The sequence below is a fragment of the Otolemur garnettii genome, unplaced genomic scaffold (genome assembly GCF_000181295.1).
Source record: "Otolemur garnettii isolate 467f Iridium unplaced genomic scaffold, OtoGar3 scaffold00023, whole genome shotgun sequence".
Taxonomy (NCBI): Eukaryota; Metazoa; Chordata; class Mammalia; order Primates; family Galagidae; genus Otolemur; species Otolemur garnettii.
In genome coordinates this window covers 16,275,674-16,283,116 of record NW_003852418.1, presented here as the reverse complement: position 1 = coordinate 16,283,116, position 7,443 = coordinate 16,275,674, and positions in this window count along the sequence as shown.

Below are 7,443 nucleotides of genomic sequence, written 5' to 3'. Positions count from 1 at the left end.
ACAGGAGCTAGAAACATTGTTACAGAAGCCTTTAAAAAGACACGTGTCCCAACACTCGGGGAGGCAAGGCAGGTATATTGCTGGAGCTCAGGATTTTGAGACCAGTCTGAACAAAGCCAGACCCCAACTCTAGGAAAAACAGAAAAACCTAGCCAGGCATGGTGGCGGACACCTGTAGTCCCAGTTACTGGAGAGGCTGAGGCAAGAGTTTGAGGCTGCTGTGAGTGATGATGCCACGTACCCTACTGAGGGTGACAAAATAAGACTCTGTCTTATAAGAAAAAAAAAAAAAAGATGATGTGTAGTTTGGTGAATAAATCAGGTGGGGAGAAGGAGGTCGGGGTCATGGACTTGAGTCTTCTCCCATATCTTGTGATTTGTGTTCTTTTATTTTGCTTTCCCAAGACCTGTTTTACCTGTTTATAAAGTTGGGACATTTTACTAAATTAATACTTCTCAAGATGAGAGACCTGTCACCAGCACCACACTAGGTAACTTCAGGGAATAAAGAGACACAGCATTAAATAACATTACACCATTCAAGGTTAGCTATCTATCAATTTCTTTTATTCTAATTTCTCAAAGGGGAAAGTCTGAATTTGGTGCTATTAAATACCCTTTATAGCTCTTTAATTCTTGCTATTTTAGTTTCAACAACAACAGAAAAGTAAATCTCTGGCAGAGAGGCATGTGCAGGCTTCTGGCAGGTCCTGGCAGGTCCTGGCACTCCTTGGCTTGTGGCCCCTCCCTCTGGTCTCTACCTCTGTCTACACATCATCTTCTCTGTGAGTCTCTGGGTCCTCTTCTTTTAAGGCCACCAATCCCTGGATTTGGAGCCTACCACAAATCTAGGGTTTCATCTTGAGATTTTAAAGTAATAACTAATTATATCTGCAAAGCCCTGTTTCTAAATAAGGTCTCATTCTTGACTTTCGAAAATGAGGTTTCAAGTGGGTGTAAAGTTCTGCAGGACACAATGTCAGCAACCATAGGAAGCTAGAAATCTGAGAAATTAAGGAAGAAATGTCACAAGAATGGGCTTCATGGGTGAACCCTGGCAGCATATGTACCATACACCGCAGCATGGGCCCTCAGTGTGGATTCGTTTTGACTACCCTTCTGACCTTGATTCTTTCCCTTAAGTTTCAAAGTCAAGAACCAGAGTATCTGATTCCTAAATCTACGTCACTTAGCCTTAGATGGGGCATGGACCTCTGTGTCTTCCTTAACCATTCATTTCAAAAGTCAATTCCCTGCTCTACACTTTGAACTTTCCCAGGAAGGAAGGATTTTCAGAAATCATGAATGCAAAACAATGACCAATGTGTACTACACCAGCTGGTAGTCAGCTAATGGGGGAAAAGATACGTTTAGTATCCCCCATTGGCTCTTTTAAAAATTTTTATTATTGCATTTAGGAGAGATCCTATTATTTTTTAACTTATGGCAGTAATATTTATAAATTTTATTTAAAGAATATTACTGATGTATAAATAGATGAGAAATTGGTAACCATATCCAGGTGCCACATTGCTGTGCTCAGATATGGTAAGAATCAAAAAGGGGGGGGGAGGTAAATGACCAAAGTCTGAGCTGAACTGGTCTTTCCCACTCAGACATTTCCAGATCCTATGACTCTTTGCACTCACAGCTATTTATTTAGAAAGACTTAGGTGCCGTGAGCCTTGGGGTTATCTATCTATAATTCAGCGTATCACAGAGAACACAGAACAGACAATTCATAAGCCTCAGAGGTTTTAGCAAAGCACTGCAGTGCCGTCTTTTAGGTGAGTTTTTCAGCCAGTGCTATTTTAACAAATGCCAGGTGCTCTGTTTGGACTGGCTCCTCTATCTCCAATAACCTACTGGGCATTTTCACCTATATATCCTACTGTTACCTCAAATTTAGCAGGTGGAAAAACAAATTCATTATTATGCCCCCTGAACCTGTGTCTCCTCCTGTGTCTCTGAGACACACGCGGCCTGCCAAGCCTGGAATTGTGCAGAATTTCTGACTCCCTCTTCTCCAGCATCTCCTAAACGTATCCAGTCACCGCATCTTAATGCATCCCCCACCCCACCCCCGCCATGGAGTCTCCTATCATTCCTTTCCTTCCAATGGTTGCTAATCTTATTCTAGGCCCTCACCTGAGCCTGTGTTCCAGCTGGAGTCACCTGTCCTCCTTCCATATTACTCCAATGTGTATGTACAGTCTGGTTACAGCGGTCTCTTGGCTATTTGCCAGCTATACTGCCAAGAGAGAATGGGGGCAGAGTTTTAGCCTTTCTCCTAATTTCTAGCAATCCCACAATCTTTTTTTTTTTTTTTTTTTTGGCCAGGGCTGGGTTTGAACCTGCCACCTCCAGCGTATGGGACCGGTGCCCTACCCTTTTGAGCCACAGGCGCCGTCCTCAATCCTACAATCTTAAAGAAGGAAGGATCTGAGTTGAAACCATGCACTTGACACACTAACACAGCTCAAGTTCATTTCTGTTACACAAACTTCCAAACAAATTGCTATTCCTCTGGTTTTCCTGCGTGGACATCTTGGAGCGGCCCTGTCCCTTGCCGTTCTTTGGGCTCCCCAGACTCGGGGCTTTCTCCCTCAGTCACATCTTCTCTCTCTCTTCATTTGGAATACCCTTCTGTTCCTGATCTGTGTCTGTGTTGCCCACATGAAGGGGAAATATGAAAAGAACCTGAGTTGTGAACTCAGAAGGGATACGGGAACTTTTGAACTTCTCCCATTTATTTCTGAGTATATTTTTAAGGTAGAAGATGCTGAGTGGCTAAGCATTTGTATTTTGTATTTGTTTATTTCCCCCCATTCCTTTCCAGTTAATTTGCATTAAAATGCATCTGTTAAGCAACCTGCCCAAGGCCTTGGACCGGCTACAGTCCTCGGTAAACAAGGTGGAAAAGGCAAAGAACATCTGTTTGCCTCTAGCTGGTGAGATCTCTGAGGTTTGGGCTGGGATACCAGCTGTCTTGCAAAGTCCTGATTTGTCACTGTGTATGGGAAGATGCTAATGATCCAAAATTGACGGGAGTGGCAAGGGCAAGATAGGAGGGAGAAGGGTGGTAGCCGCAGCCTGTCAGGAAAAAAATTCCTTCTCTTTCTTCAGCCTCAGGAAGATAGGAGTGAGACAGGGACTGTGTTGGGAAGGGAAAGGACCCACAGATGTGGACGTGGCAGGTGCGGAACAATGGAGACCTTTGGGATTATGTCTCATTCCAATTCTGAGCTGACCTGAGACATTAGTGGCGTTCCTAGATACAGGGCATTAGATAACAAAATGTCTTGCAGTTTGGCAGACAAATGGGCTTGTTAGCTTTTACGTTACTTCAAGACCCTAAAAGCCATAGCTACAGGTGTTTTTGAGTAGTTTTAACGAATTATGATCTGTGTTAGATTGGTATACAGCTGAGCTCCTCCAGGAAGCCGGTTTTGGATATTCCACAGCTCATCACTTGTCACGTCTCCAGCTTCTGTCACTTTGTCCCTTTTGTTCATGAGTGAACCATCTGCGTAACCTACCCCACTAAAAGTTCTCCTGGTCAACCCCCAGGAACCGAGGCACACGATTTCACACTTCCATCGAGCACTCAAACACACTAGCTGGTGGCGTTAGTTTCATTTTTTCACTGTGTAGAATACCCATTATTGAAGGGCAAAGATCATGGCATTTGACTCTATGTCTTTTACAACGTGTTCCCCACCCCGTGTCAAAGTACCAGATGCTCTGCATAGAATACGTTTCTGACTCATTTACTCGACAAATAATTTCTGTCTCAGCTGTGTTAGGATCAGAGCTGCATCTCAAAGTGCATCCAGCATGGGACTAAGATCATTAGGCTTGACACTGGGTCTGTGACCACAGACAAGGGAGACAGGATTCCTGCTGTCTTGGAGGGGACGGATAACAAGCTCTTGTGATTACGGTTCGGGATTTGTGCTGTGAAGGACAGAAAGCAGTTGCTTTAGCAGGCAGAACCTCATTATGACAGTGTGGTCAAGGAAGGCTCTAAACCAGTGCTTCCCAACCTCCTAATGCCGCAACCCTTTAATACAGTTCCTCATGTAGTGGTGACCCCCAGCCATAAAATTATTTTCGTTGCTACTTCATAACTGTAATCTTGCTACTGTTATGAATCGCAATGTAAATATCTGACATGCAGGATGTATTTTCGTTGTTACAAAGGGGTCGCGACCCACAGGTTGAGAACCGCTGAATGGAGGTGATACTGAAATCCAAACGGGACAGGTTTTTTTTAATTTTAATTTTTTTATTTCTTTGATTTTTTGATTTTTTATTTCAGATTAATATGAGGGTACAATTGGGTTACAATGTTTGCATTTGTTAAGTAAAGTCCCTGTTGTGGTTGTGTCCTGCACCCCGGAGGTGTGCCTATTGGGGTCACCAGTCCTTCTCTGTTCCCGCTTCCCTCTCCCCCTCTCTCTCCTTTCCCCTCTCCCCCAGCTTGAATTGACTTGAGTTTTTCTCAAGTGTGTGTGTGTGTGTGTGTGTGTGTGTGTGTGTGTACTAGTTCATCTCCTGGCTGCATGTTGGTATTGAGTACATTGGATACTTGCTTCGCCATTCTTGTGATACTTTATTAAGAAGAATGTGCTTCGGCTCCATCCAGGTTAACCTATGATGGGTGTTAAAAGACGGGAATGCAAAATTCCAGGGGAAAGGAAATGTGGTCGGAAAGAGCCTGCTTCCTAGGGCATGACAGAAGGTCCATGTGTTTAAAATGAGCTGATGAGAAACTTTGGTGCTGCGGGATTTTCAGTCCCCAGGGTGGAGTTGGGATTTTAATCTAAGTGCAGTGGAAAGCTGCTGAGGGATGAAAATCCGGGGAACCACATGGTGAAAAGAAAAGTAAGGGATCCAGGAGGATGCGGGGAGACTGGTGGGGATGGGGCAGGTGCCGCACAGACCAGGTGAGAGGCTCCCGGCAGGTGGGGACAGTGCCTGGATCTGAGAACATTTCTGGAGGTTAAACCAATAGGGTCTGTGCGTATGGGGAGTGGGCAGATGACAGTATGGATCTGGGAATGACCCCCACGTTGCTCCTTTTTGATGTTGGTGTCATTTATTAAGATGTGGGAAAATTTCAGGAAAGAGATTTGGGAGAGCAAAATCCCAGGTTTTATTTTGGACATGTTAACAGTTTGAGATGCATGTGAGTCATCCAAGTAAAGATGTTGCAGGGGCAGTTGGTTATATGAATCTAGGCTCAAAAAAGGAGGGATACACTAAAAATACAAAATTGTAGAGCCAAAAGATGGCATCGAAAGCCGTTAAAATGGGCAAAGTCAGCAAAGGAGATAGAATAAATTTCTACATGGGCTTAACGCCACGTATATGAATGTAACCTGGGCCGTGTGATTCACAGCTCTGGAGGCAGGGTTTACGAGAGGTGAGGCCTCAGACTGCTCACAGCAGGAATTAAGATGCAGACCTTATAGGACACAGATAGCTAGGAGCAAGTTGGGTGGGGTGACCCCAGGGAATGCTCAATCTTCCCCATGGTGTGAGACCAGAAGAAGCTCATTTTAAATGGAATGCTCTGTCTTCTACGGGCTATTTCTACCATAAGGTCACATTTCAAAGATTTTATGCAGACTACACATTTAAACTGGGTTGAGGTATTAAATGAAAAACAACAGTGCTCATCAGTGTCACTGTGAATTTTCTTTTTTCTTTTTTGGAGAGAAAAGAAAGTTGATGATAATTTCTCAACAATATGCAACGATTGTGCCAAACCTGCTTTTCATGTGGCAAGATCATTCAACCGAGCGATGATATTTTGAGGAAAGATAATTGCTCTGTGTATACGAGACACAGCCAGTTAAAAGCAAACAGGAAAAATTAAAATAATCAATAAGAATTCAGTCCAGTAGCTTGTTTCTCAGCCCTCTGTTTTATACCTTGGAAAGTGGCTGAATGTGTCTTCTGGCCCCCCCCCCCCCATTTATTCCTGTTTATTTTAGCACTGCACAGAATAGCCTAGTTACTTTTAGCTTGAATCAGTCTGGGGTTACATGCTATTGCCTTGAATGTTTCCTTAGTGTTAACGTTTAATTGCCTAAGTAATTCACGACTGAAATCATATTGTTAAAAATGAAAACATAGCAGAGATGGCTGTCTTATTATTTTTTTGAGACAGAGTCTTACTTTGTTGCCCTCGGTAGAGTGCCGTTGCATCACAGTTCACAGCAACCTCAAACTCTTGGGCTCAAGCGATTCTCTTGCCTCAACCTCCCAAGTAGCTGGGACTACAGGCGCCCACCACAGTGCCTGGCTATTTTTTGGTTGTCCTTGTCACTGTTGTTTGGCAGGCCCGGGCTGGGTTCGAACGCTTTGGCTCCAGTGTATGTGGCTGGTGCCCTGGCTGCTGAGCTACAGGCGCTGAGCCGCTGTCTTAATTTATTGATCCCTGCACTTCTATGTCAGCAAAGGTTTTGTGTGTGTCCTCACAAGACTTTAAAGTACATTCACTTGTATCCTTTAAAAAGAGACATGCCTATTCTATGGAAATATATATATATATATGAAAACATATATAAATACACATGTATAAGTTCATTCTTTTATGCATTCCATTGTCACTTTTTTCCTGCTCTAAAATATGTGGTATAGATCTTGCTGTGTCAGGGCAGATTGAGTTGCATAACTTTATTCTTTTTAAATTGCTAAGTAGCATTCTATATGTGGAAATGCGCTTCACTCGCCCATTCCCTATGGGCAGATCTTCAGATCATTTCTGATTTTTACTAGTACAACCGGGCTCCGTGGGAGCTTCCCAAAGGAACTTTCCAGTCAGGATTTCACCTCAGAGGAGTTCGATCTGTGCCCACAGATTCAGACTTGAGCATTTGCCAGATTCTTCCTGTGTGTTGACTTAGGGTTCAGGGGCTCATGTCTGTCCTTGTGAGGTGGGGCCTGATGTCATGCTGACGTCAGAGATGAGGGACCAGACTTTCGGGAACGTTACACAGTCGTCTCACGGGGAAGCAGTCAAGCCGTGTGACTGGGTTGACTTGCTCACTCTGCCATGTCATCCCCATGTGTAATCCACAGACAGGCACCTGGAGTTATGGGAGAAGGAGGCCATGCTGCCTGAATTCTGGTTTCAGATTCCTGCTCTTCCACCAGGAGACACAAGACTGTGTCATGTCACTTAATCTCTTATGTCCCCTCGTTCCTCATGTGAAAAGTGGGGGTTGAAGGCATAGGCCTCCTAGGTAATTAATTGCAGGGCTCCAACGACGTGAATGAGGTTTGCAAGGTAAGCAGCGGCACACACGCAAAGCTTTGTTCTGTCACGCACGAGGTGAATGAGCACAGTACCTGTGTTCACGGAGACTAAGTTCTGTGCCAGGGATGGGTAAGCACGCAGCCTTGACAGAATGTCTTCCAGATTTCCAGGCA